Source organism: Lactuca serriola, chromosome 4 (genome assembly GCF_051521515.1).
Source record: "Lactuca serriola cultivar US96UC23 chromosome 4, Lser_US96UC23_V15, whole genome shotgun sequence".
Lineage (NCBI taxonomy): Eukaryota > Viridiplantae > Streptophyta > Magnoliopsida > Asterales > Asteraceae > Lactuca > Lactuca serriola.
Genome location: NC_136411.1, coordinates 150902934 through 150914479, shown reverse-complemented (window position 1 = coordinate 150914479; position 11546 = coordinate 150902934). Strand labels below are relative to the sequence as shown.

Sequence of the window (11546 nt, the reverse complement as noted above, 5' to 3'; positions counted from 1 at the left end):
GTTGAGACAGACTGAGTGTGGCAAGTTGTGTTTTTTTGTGATTACTGATTAGGATATATAAATAAGGTATAGGCGTAAAGCAGGAAGTTAGAGATGTAGTACGTAGAGGAGTATATGTAAGTTTGGCAAAGAATTAAGAATAGGAATCCATCCCACATCGGAGGGTGAAGAAAAGAAAAGTGAAGGTAGTTGTTGCATAAAAAGTGAGGGTAGGGGAACGGAAAAGTCACTTACCTGGACGGGGTCTTTGGGCGATCAAGAAGGTTCATGGCCTAGGTTGGTGATCTCCATTGCACATTACGGAGGGGTGCCTTTCTAAGGTCGGCCCAAGTTGGTCGAACCTACGTCATAATTTGTGTTAGCGGGGGCCTGCGTTCGCGCAGCCTCTACCCATACTCTAGTTTTAAGATTATTAAAAAAATATATTTCCAAACGTCTTGTAAAAAAGAAACCCATGAGTAATTTCTGTTGATTAAGATTCGGTTTGGTTGCATCGATCATAGTCAAGTAACAAATCATCCTCATCATCGATCGGTTATGAGGATTGCTGCGTTGGGTAGTCTCATGGTTTATAATTCATATGAATATTAATATTAACATATGGTAGCTTATATTAATTAAGCTATTGCAGTGAAGCCATTAGTTGAGTCCGTTGCATGTGACTGGATGAGAAAAAAAAATAATACCTGTGCAAAGTTAACGAGTCCCACATCGCCTCAAGGAAAGCAAACAGAGAATGTTGAGTAGGTTTTAAAAGGAAGGCCTTTCCCTTACGGAAATCTGATACCTTTCTCGGCCTTTTGGCTAAGATCAAGTGTAGTATCTGTTCTTATCAGTTTAATATCTGATATGTGGGTCATTGGCCCACTCGATATTAATCTTATTTTTTATGGGGAAAGATCCGTCACAATAGCTTGCTATTGGGGTTTTGAGTGTGGCCTTGGCGTTGCACTATTGCCTTGGCACGGCGCACCCCTTTAAATTTAAAATTTAAACTTTGTTTTTCTGATGCATCCATACTTGCCTGTTTAAGGAGAGTTGCCGCAGGTACTGTTGACCCTTGTAGTTTACCATTAAAAGGGACTGTGTGTTTTTCTACCTTCAACTTGGTTAATCAATAATCCAGATACGTTGGTCATCCCATATACCCTGCACCAAAGAAAACTGAGCAAGAACCAATTCAGTTTGTGAGTTAAAGAAAACTACGGTATTAACATCAATAGCAAGAACAAGTTCACTTTTCGATGCAAGAACAAGTTCACTTGGGGATGCATCATGCATGGGAATCGAGTCGTCACCTTTCGATACCAAACTCTTCCATTAGGTTACCATTCAGCCGGTAGTCATTCCCCACCCTTGTTATTATCAAAACCGCACAATCGTTTCACCCATCAACTAAGAAACCATGATCCCATTTCGTAAAGTAATGAAGATTTTGTGGCTATTGAGTTCACCAAAATGTCCAAATATGTAAAACCGGGAGTTTAACTGCAAACCCGGTGGAACGTATGTGATACTAGGTCCTCATATCTAGTATAGAGCTTCATGACTAAAAATAGAGAATCATTAAAAACGATGGACAATCAAGACAAAATGTTAGTTGTCTCTTTGAGCCTAAGCCCGAGATATAAGCTACAAAGTTGAGCAGGTTACGCCATCACCCTTCACGAGGGCACCACTCCAATTAGCGTTTGCCCCTACCGCTATCCCCATGCACAAAACGATGAGACCGAGAAGTTAATCCGTGAAATGCTCAAAGTAGGTATAATTCAGCCAAGTACTAGCCTTTTTTCGAGCCCGGTTTTGTTGGTGAAGAAAAAAAGACGGAAGTTGGAGGTTTTGTGTGGATTATTGAGCACTTAATAAAGCAACCGTTCTAGATAAATTTCCGATTCCAGTCATAGACGAGCTACTCGACGACTTATGTGGAGCTACTATCTTTTCCAAGCTTGATCTTAAATCAGGGTATCACAAAATTCGATGAAGGTCGGGGATGTTCAAAAAACTGCTTTCTGCACTCATGAAGGACATTACGAGTTTCTGGTCATGTCGTTCGGGTTAACCAACGCGACTGCTAAATTCAATTATTTGATGAATACAAGGTTTTCCAGTCTTTCCTACGACGGTTTGTGCTAGTTTTTTTATAATCATGTTCTTGTTTATAGTAAAACCTAGTCGGAGCACGTCGAGCATTTATCTGTTGTATTGGAAGTATTGCAAAAGAATCAACTTTATGCTAATCAGAAAAAATGTGCGACTGCACAATGCAAAATTGAATATCTGGGGCACATAGTTTCGAAAAAAGGCGTGGAGGCAGACCCAACTAAAATTGAAGCTATGCTGGCTTGGCCAGTTCCTACAACGCTTAGCGAACAACAAGGGTTTTTAGGGATAACAAGTTATTATAGAAAAATCGTAAAGGGATATAGCCTCGTTGCTAGGCCATTAACATAATAGTTAAATAAGGATAGTTTTAAATGGATCGAGGAGGCTACCAAAGCATTTCGGTTGTTGCAACAAACGATGGCCCGGGTACTCATTTTGGCTTTACATGATTTTCACAAAACTTTTATTGTTGAAACATATGCATCGGGGGTATGGTCTTGGAGCAGTTTTGATGCAAGATAACATGCTTATAGCTTTTTATAGCCATACATTGGGAGTTCACGCTCGGATGAAATTGGTTTATGAACGAGAATTGATGGCTATCATTTTTGCTATACAAAGTGGCGTCCTTACTTGCTCGAGAGAAAGTTTTTGGTTCGAACAGATCAACGCAGTCTCAAATATTTATTGTAACAACCTACCGTTTCCGAGGACCATTAGAAGTGGCTATCAAAAATATTAGGGTATAATTTTGACATTGTTTATTGACCCATGAAAGAAATAGTGTTGCATATGCACTTTCTCGCCGGGATGTTTCGGTTCAGCTTGGGGTTCTAACATTGGCTTGCAAGTTAGATTGGGAGGGAAGTAGAAAACGATGAAGAATTGAAGGGCATCAAGCAACATATTATTTCCGAGCAACAGGGAACGTTGGGTTATTCTATTAAAAACAATTGTTTGTTGTATAAAGGTCGATTGGTTCTTAATCATCAATCAAGCTGGATTCCAAAATTATTTCTTGGATTTCATCATGGTGTTATAGGGGGAATTCGGAAGTGCAAAAGACATATCAACGCATAGTTCAGGAGATTTTTGGATAGGGATGAAGCACGACGTGGCAAAAATGGTTGCAGAGTGTGATGTTTTTCAACGTCAAAAGTATTCTACCATGACGCCTAGTGGGTTATTACAACCCCTAGAATTGCTCAATAAGGTGTGGTCCGAATTTGCTATGGACTTCATCGATGGGTTGCCAAAGCAAATGGGTTTACAATAATTTTTGTAGTTGTTGATCGTCTCGGTAAATTAGCACATATTGTTCTGTTAAAGCATCCCTATACTACCTTAACAGTTGCTATGGTTTTCGTCCGAGAGGTCATGTGATTACACGGGATTCCAGAGTCTATCACGATCGCGATAAGGTTTTCTTAAGCTTATTTTGGAAGGAACTTTTTCGATTGCAGGGTACTCAGTTGAAAAGAAGCACGACCTACCACCCGCAAACGGACGGGAAAACTGAGGCTGTTAATCGCTATTTAGAGACTTATTCTCCGTTGTTTCTTTTCAAATTCGCCAAAAAAATGGGTTCGTTGGCTGTCATGGACGGAATATTGGTATAACACAACTTTTCATACTTCCGCTCGCACTACTCCTTTTAGGGTCTTATATGGACGTGATCGACCTCATTTGTTGCATTATGGGACTCAAATGACGCTGGTTAGTACTACTGGTCAGTACCTTGAGGAGCGGGATCGCGTTTTGTTGCAATTACGATGTGATTTATTAAAGGCTTAACAACTAATGAAAAATAGGTTGATAGGCATCGTAAAGAGGTGGAATTAGAATTTCGGGCGTGAGTCTTCTTAAAATTGCGACCATCCGACAACAATCTGTGGCAAGACGTATGAATGAAAAGCTGGCAGCCCACTATTTTGGTTCTTTTGAAATAATAGCTCGTATTGGTAAGGGGGCGTATAAATTTCAGCCCCCCTCTTCTCGTATCCATAATGTGTTCCATGTCTCACACTTACGCAAGGCTATAGGTAACCTTAAAGCAAACCCACAAGTACCTACTACTTTGACCAGACCCGACCTTACATAGTTTTAAATTAAGCCCTTGCTTAGGGCCCGAATTCTAAGGGGCCCCACTTAACCCAAAATTCTATTAGGGATTGATGGTTCGATTCTCGGTAGAACGCAGGCACGCAAACACCATTCTCGGATGCTGAAATTGAATGCGACTCAGGCACACAACGATTGTTCTTCTTCATTTTTGTCCTCTGATTTCATTCTTCAACCACAACAGAAACCATTACCACAACTAGTCTACTTATGATTCTCGGTTGTTTCTTCCTGGCTTTGATGATCTAAAAGGCTATATTATATAAAGTTACAATGTATGTTCTTCTTCGGTTCTTCCTCTGATTCTCTATTTCTCCATAACCGATAATTGTCCATTTTTGAATGTTGATTATCTATGATTGTGAATTTGTGTATTCTGAATTGTGATAATCTGATAGTCTATGATAATTTTTTTTAATTAATCATTAAGTTGAATCTGCTTAAACTTTGATGTAGAAAGTAGAATAGTCTTGATTGATTCTTCTTTCTCGATTAGGATTAAATTTGTTATCAGATTTTTTGTATTGTGAATTATGTATCAGATTTTTGAGTTATGTTTTTTGAAAAGTTTGGATTGTTCCTCTTATTTTCACAATGGAAAAAGAAAATCATTGGATTTATTTGAAAGAGTTAACAGATCTTCTCAACATTGAAAGCTAAAATAAGAAATGTTTCCCCATCCCCGTCATCTTCTTTAACCAGTTGACATAATTATTAATACATAATGATGATAGGGTTAACTTTATTTCTTAAATATATTCACAAATAACATATACATAAAAAAATTAACTACGCCATTTTTAAACTTTTTAGTTTATCATTGTCGGTCTCATAATATAGTAAATGCTAAATGGCCCTAAATTTTTGGTTCGCTTAGGACCTCAAATTTTTGGTTCGCTTAGAGCCTCGAAACAGATTGAGCCGCCCCTGACTTTGACTGATGACGTGGAGGTGTTGATGCAACCTATCAGGTGGATGGTGTTCATGATGGGGCCATGGGTCGTGAGGTTTTGATTCGTTGGAAGGATTTACCAATGTATGAAGCCACCTCAGAGAATCTGGTTGATATGAACATGCGTTTTCAAAATTTCCACCTTGAGGACAAGGTGCGTGTTTAGGAAGGGAGTAATGATACAACCCATGTTGGGCGTTTTAGTCAGGTCTATTGACGAAGGGATAAGCATCAAGATTCTAGATAGAGTTTTTAAATGTTTCCTTTTATTTAGTTTTCCTTTTAATTAGAATATTAATTTCTTATTTACTTTAGGATTACTATTTTCTACGATCTGGTTTTGGTTTCTGATTAGAACTAGCAAGACTATATAATTAATACTCTATATATTATTTATGATTATGCCGGAAATAGAAGTCTTTAACAGTTTGCTGGAGAATTCCCTGTTTCTCGAACCACAGGTGGCTAGGTTAAGGTTCTTACCTTCGGGTTAAGATATTGATCTTATTACATATGTTTGAAGAACAATTCCTCCCATGGACCTCTGAGGAATTTTTCTTCAAGAACATGCATATGAGGAATTGTTCTTTGTATAACCATGGCCAGAGAATGATTTTGTTAAGTTTTTACGATTTCAAACAAAAAATTTTCAAATGATTTGAAACACAAAATTTTCAATTTTGGTAAGTTAAAACACCATTTTTTCGATTTCAAACACAATTTTTTTGATTTTAAAATCAAATTTTTTACCGGCACCTTTCAATTTTGTTAAGTTTTCTTTGTGTTTTTACGAATTTAACCCTGCCACGTCACTTCGTCAGAGCTTTTCCAATTCCTCGTAGCTAATGAGTTCCGCAGAGACCCTTCCTATGGAAAGCATGGTCATTTTATGAAAGTTGCATTTTCTTGGTCATTTTCTTCAACCACACCTTCTTTTGTGGTCATTTGTCGAATTTTCCCTCCTTTTTCCCTTAAATTGCCATTAATTTTACCTATAAATATGTTTATACTACGTCTTTTAAAAATGTTTATTTACCCCAAGTGTTCTTTCGCTTAATAAATATACACTTTACTATACATAGGTAAACTCTACTAATTTTTTTTTCCTTGATGAAAGTGTTTGTGTCCAAAATCACTACCTACACATCAACTACATCAACTACATAGAGCTTCACGACTAAAAATAGAGAATCATTAAAAACGATGGACGATCAAGACAAAATCTTAGTTGTCTCTTTGAGCCTAAGCCCGAGATATAGGATACAAAGTTGAGCAGGTTACGCTATCACCCTTCACGAGGGCACCGCTCCAATTAGCGTTTGTCCCTACCGTTATCCCCATGCACAAAAGGACGAGATCGAGAAGCTAGTTCGTGAAATGTTCAACGTAATTCAAGCGAGTACTAGACTTTCCGACCCCGGTTTTGTTGGTGAATAAAAAAGACGGAATTTGGTGGTTTCATGTAGATTATCGAGCACTTAATAAAGCAGTCGTTCTTGATAAATTTCCAATTCCAATCATAGACAAGCTACTCAACGAATTACATGGAGCTACTATCTTTTCCAAGCTTGATCTTAAATCAGGGTATCACCAAATTCGCTGAAAGGTCGGGGATGTTCCAAAAATTGCTTTTTGCACTCATGAAGGACATTACGAGTTTCTGGTCATGCCGTTCGGGTTAACCAATGGTCTCGCTACATTCCAATATTTGATGAATAAAAGGTTTTCGAGTATTTCCTACGACGGTTTGTGCAAGTTTTTTTAATGATATTCTTGTTTATAGTAAAACCGAGTCGGAGTATGTCGAGCATTTATCTGATGTATTGGAAGTATTGCAAAAGAATCAACTTCATGCTAATCAGAAAAAAATGTGCAATTGCACAATGCAAAATTGAATATTTGGGGAACATAGCAAAGTTGTATTGGAAGTATTGCAAAAGAATCAACTTCATGCTAATCAGAAAAAATGCTCGGTTACCCAGAACAAAACTAGTCCTTGTAGTTATCAATCCTCAAGTGCACTCTAATCCCACCAATCCTGAGCATACAACTCACTCAACTGACAATCCTTCCAGTACTCCCCGAGTACTTATGCTAAAATCCTAGGGGGTCCACCCCCTTTTTCCTTGCGAGTTTACTGGCCTTCCCAAGGCAACATTCCATAACTAATGATTTCCTCCATCACTATGAAGGACATATCCTTCTCGGTATCCATTACTCCAACCACTCCCAGTGTTGGTCACTACTACCGATACCTACCGAACACTTCATGCTACTATAAATTAGCGCTGAGCACCCAGCCCAACGTATGGATCAGATAATCCTTCGAGTAAAAGATTCATCCTTGTAACGGTTAGACTCATACGAGAGCTGCGCAACAGGGTCAAACCCTTCCCTCTGAGATTATCTAACCCTGCTGCGAGAGGCATAACACTCCTTGATCAACTAGTTGTCTCGCACCATACTTCTCTATCGTCACTTCCCTGCCTTAAAGGCCTGTCGTTTCTCATTCGCCTTCCGAATGGACCGAGACCACCCTGGTCCCTCTACAAATTATGCCGATAACTGAGTTACCGGATACTCACCGGTCACTACAACTAGCACAATCTCTTAGTCGCTCCTAGCGACTTCTGAAGAAACTTCGGCTATCTAAACTGCTCTATCTATCCAGCCACTCTGGCGCTACAAGTATTGGGATCCTCGATCCCCTATCTTGACCCTAAGGTCTTTACCAGGTCCCACCGGTGCTGCTATAATCTCACGAACCTTTCCTACGGGTCTCACCCGACTATATCCTAGAGCGATCCTCCCTTCTAACCTTACCTGCCTAACTATTGTCGCACGGGCCTTGCCCACGGGTCTCACCCAAACCATACTACTGAGCAATCCTGCTCCTAGGTCTCACCTATATTGTTGCCAACATACGGGCCTCGCCCAAGGGTCTCACCCAACTGCATACTGGAGTAGCCTCACCTATCAAGGGCTATGTAGGCCAACTCCATACTAAACCTCAACGACTTTGACTTTCTTGATCCCCATCGTGCTAACTAGGAGATACGGGCCTCCGCCCACACTTTGCGAACTAAACTGCTAATGAATGTTACGGCCTACCCGCAGTCTTACATTGCTTCCCTCACTGACTCGCTGTTGGGGAATGTTGCGGCTATCTTGCAATCCTGCTACCCCTCCATGCTGCCTCTACCACTGACTACTATTCCGAGGGCAACCTGACTCACCCGAGTCCTGCTAACGATCCTTCAACCGGCCCTCAGTCATCACATGCTATGACCACCTTGTGGTCTTACTTCCTTGCTATACTCGCGTCCTGGCGCAGGCTCTGCAACCTGGTTTTCCCGAACCAGTCACCCGCTAGACATGAATACACAAATTCAAGGTTAGAAAGTTTCTCCAACTCCCAACTAACCTGATCCTCTATCCAAACAGCCACTTGAGTTGCTTCCTTCCTTACCAAGACTGCGAAACCACCCCAGTCTTGTACTTACTTCTATCCTTGGCCACACGGATGGCTCTCCCCCACTTCGACTTGACTAGCTCCTCACAATTCACAGCTCAGAAGAATTTCCAATTCTTCTTACCATCCCGTGGTCACTTCGTTGAAAACCCGACTTACCACAACTGGGGATCTAACCGATCCATTTCCAATCAACACCTTCTCGAACTAGCGAGGCACTACCAAGACCCTCACAGGCATGCTACAAATATTGCATCCTAAGAAACCCACTCTAAAGGAGACGACCTCCAACTATCATTCTAACATCCAAGGTATGCAAATGGCATATAAATTAATCACCAGCAGGTCGCATAATTCCGAAGTATCATTATCATTACCGAAGCAGAACCCTAACAATACAACCATATCATAAGCTGATAGAGAAATGAAAGAAGATATGTACCTGACACATCGGCTGCCCACACCTCATCTGAAACCAATTGATACACCCTGCTCCTCACTGCAGGCGTCTCTGCCCGACCCTGATGGCCGTCAATGATCCTCATGGTTGCAGGGGCAAGTTCTATCACCTGTCCTGCCGAATGCAAACTCGGACATTGGGCCTTCTTGTGGCCCCTCTGACAGCAATGGAAACATAACATGTCTGATCCTTGGGTGGTGATAGCAGTACAATCTCTACCGTAATGACCAATCCGGCCGCACTTGAAGCTACCAGAATCACCACCGCTGCCACTCCTACATGCACCCTCGTGCGTCCTGCCGCACTTGCCACAACGACCTTAGTCCTGAGGACCTCTCGATCTAGAGTCTGATGTCTTGGGCCTCTTGCCCGATCCCGTAGATACCTGAGCCTCCTCCGGCTTCCTCTTCCCGAGGTGTTCTAGATCGATCTCCCTTTCCCTGGCCCGAGCAATCATATCCTCCAGCGTCTTACAGCCGGACCTGCTCATGAACTCTCTGATGTCGGCCCTCAATATCTCGTGATATCGGGCCTTTTTCATCTCCTCATCCGCGACATACTACGAAACAAGAAGAGCCCTCTCTCTGACTTGGCGGTGATCTCTGCCACAATCTCAGTAGTCTGAGTCAAATCCAGAAACTCCCGTGCCAACTGCTGCACCTCAATAATTGGTGAAAACTCAGTTCTGAACCTGGCAGAGAAATCACTCCATGTCATCGCGTCCAACGCGGCATCATCACCAATGGAATGTCCAACCTCCTCCCACCAATCCCTCGCTCTGTGCTTCAGAAGATAGGAGGCAAGTCTGACCTTGTCTCCCTCGAGACATCGGCTTGAATGAAAAGCGTTGGCCACATCGGCCAACCACCTGCTGCTAGCAATGGGTTCCCTAGCCCCATGATAATCTGGTGCCCCGCAAGCTCTAAACTCTCGGAATGTCAAAGTACGTGCTCCCACCAAAGCCATCATCTCTGCCCGGAAGGCTCCCATCCTCTCATCCAAAATCTCTAGTATACCCTTCTTGACCGTGCCAAAGATCACAAGAGTCTGGTCTAAGATATTGCGCGTGATCTCAGCTGATACAAACTTTCTCATTCGCTCCTCGAGCTGCTCGGTCCCTGAACCCGATCCTGATCCCTCTCCGGCGCCTGATCCGCCCACTGGTCTCTCACGCAGTGTCACCATGCTGAATCATGATACAATAACTATCAAAACACACATCTCTGCTGAGCGATCACTCATACACACAAAACAAGTTTCCTCGTCTCATCTCGACCCTTCTTGAATCGAGTACGGATCATGTGCTTTCAGTAGTACGGGCCCATACTACCTTCCACATCTATCCGTACTTTCCTCAAGAATTGCCTTAACTCCACCAAGTCCCTTGTACTACTACCATCACTGCTCCCAACACTAACCTCATCCTAGGCTTACCCTAGAGAAATCTCTGACTCCACCCAAACAAATCCTCAGCTGCTAAAGGCCTCCTTGTAATGCCAATTAGCCCTCACCTGAATAGCATCACATGTGACGAGGTTCAGATAATCCTTCGAGTAAAAGACTCGTCCCTACAACAGTTAGACTCAGACAAGAGCTGCGCAATAGGTCCAAATCCAACACTCTGAGATTATTCAACCCTGATCACATGTGGCGTGACGTATTCACCTGATGGCTAACTCCCATCACTCAGAGTCCTACAAAGCACAAAGCATGTAGCATTTGGACACAGGAAACTACTCAATCAAATCTATTCTCATAACGAGAAACTGTACTAGCATACAATGCTAAGCTCATACTATCAGGCATAAGCTAAACAGACTATCGTACTATTGTCTACTCAATACTAGCATGCGATTCTCATAAAGCTGAAACACATATAGCAGGAACATAAGGCATCCTCCTAGATCCTTAGCCCTAAATCTAGCATGTTGATCACATAATCACATCATAACATAAACTTGTATGGGTAATTTGGGAGAACTTACTTGAGCTCGGCTGATTGCATGCACCACACCCTTTTCTCCTTTCAAAGTTCTTTTCTTTCAAATTTCTTTTTGCTTTTTCTAAAACTCTTTTCTCTACTCCAAGTCCCTTTTATAAAAATGATTTTTCCCTTTTGAAATTTTCTATACTAATTCCTTAGTTTGAGTTCAGACACACCCGAAAGTATGTCCGAATCCCTCAAACCAAGGCTCTGATACCAACTTGTAACATCCCAAATTTCGAGTCTAAAAATTTCTTTTAAAAACATTACTAATTCATAGCGTTAAGTCATTCAAACATACAAAAAGGGTTTATATGACAAATCATAATTTCATTTCCAAACCACTTGTTTAATTATCAGAGTAAAACATCCCAGGCTGACTAACTATGGTGTGTGCCATGCGATCATCCCGAGTTCTTCCCTCCGCTACCGGAAGTACCTGAAACCAAAA

General features: G+C 41.5%; 2 non-coding genes across 2 annotated transcripts; both read left to right on the top strand.

The window, feature by feature from the left end:
- Positions 1–226: 226 nt before the first annotated feature.
- LOC145103328 (U1 spliceosomal RNA) lies at positions 227–390 on the top strand. Its single transcript, XR_013706429.1, has one exon. It is a non-coding gene; the product is annotated as a U1 spliceosomal RNA (small nuclear RNA).
- Positions 391–783: 393 nt separating this feature from the next.
- Positions 784–978, top strand: LOC145103343 (U2 spliceosomal RNA). Its single transcript, XR_013706443.1, has one exon. It is a non-coding gene; the product is annotated as a U2 spliceosomal RNA (small nuclear RNA).
- The last annotated feature ends 10568 nt before the right edge of the window (positions 979–11546 follow it).